The sequence below is a fragment of the Triticum urartu genome, chromosome 1A (assembly GCF_056163025.1).
Source record: "Triticum urartu cultivar PI428250 chromosome 1A, HENAU_Tu73, whole genome shotgun sequence".
In the NCBI taxonomy this organism is placed as follows: Eukaryota; Viridiplantae; Streptophyta; class Magnoliopsida; order Poales; family Poaceae; genus Triticum; species Triticum urartu.
In genome coordinates, this window is record NC_141873.1 from 233,717,250 (window position 1) to 233,718,172 (window position 923).

Below are 923 nucleotides of genomic sequence, written 5' to 3' on the forward strand. Positions count from 1 at the left end.
GAGAGTGTGTATATATATCTCTATTTATTCTTTTCTTCGGACGAGGCGTTTTGGAGCCCGGGAGTGAAAAAAATCCTTAAAAATACGAAATAAATTTTAAAAAATCAATTTTCTTTTTTGTGGAGAAAGATGACTGAGTGTGTGATGTCCATGCCAAATCTCAGAGCATTTAAATGTCTAAGTATCTCTCGGTAAGAAAGAAAATTTTGGGATACGTGAAAAGGTTTAATGTTTGTGTATTGTTTGGATCCGATTTTGTTGTTTTTTTTTTCTGAGAGCTACTCAGATTTACAAATGCTTTAAAATTTGGCACACAACTCACATACTAAAATATCTTCCACGCAAAAAAACGGACTTTTTTTATTTTTCTATTTTTTTAATTTAATGTTACTGGGTGCAGATGAGTCGGGGCTTAGAATTAGATGTTTGTTTTTCATCTTCATATATTATCTTCTTCTTATCTTATTCTACCTCTATACAAATTAAGCTACAAAAACGGCATATATTATGATACGAAGGGTATCGGTTACAAATGCGGGGGAGTGGCCCACCAGAGGCCTAAGACTCATATAAGGTACGGCCCAGAAGGTAGTGGGCCAAGGGGCTTAACCTTTGGCCCATCAAGGAAAAGGAGGGTGGCATGAGACCGTGCTAAGTCCCAACAGTCGGATACCAGGCCACTGTCGACCACCAGAGACTCGGCCGGAGACGAAGGAAACAGTCAGCTATGTCCTCAGTCGGTGACTACCTAAGATACCTCTCGGGCACGATGTCTTAATAGTGCCAAATACTGATAACCCACAAGCGTAGGGGATCGCGGCAGTCTTCGAGGATAGTATTTGACCCAAATTTGTTGATTTGACACAAGGGTACCCAAAGAAATTTTATGAGTATGAGCAGTTGAGTTGTTAATTTAACCACAC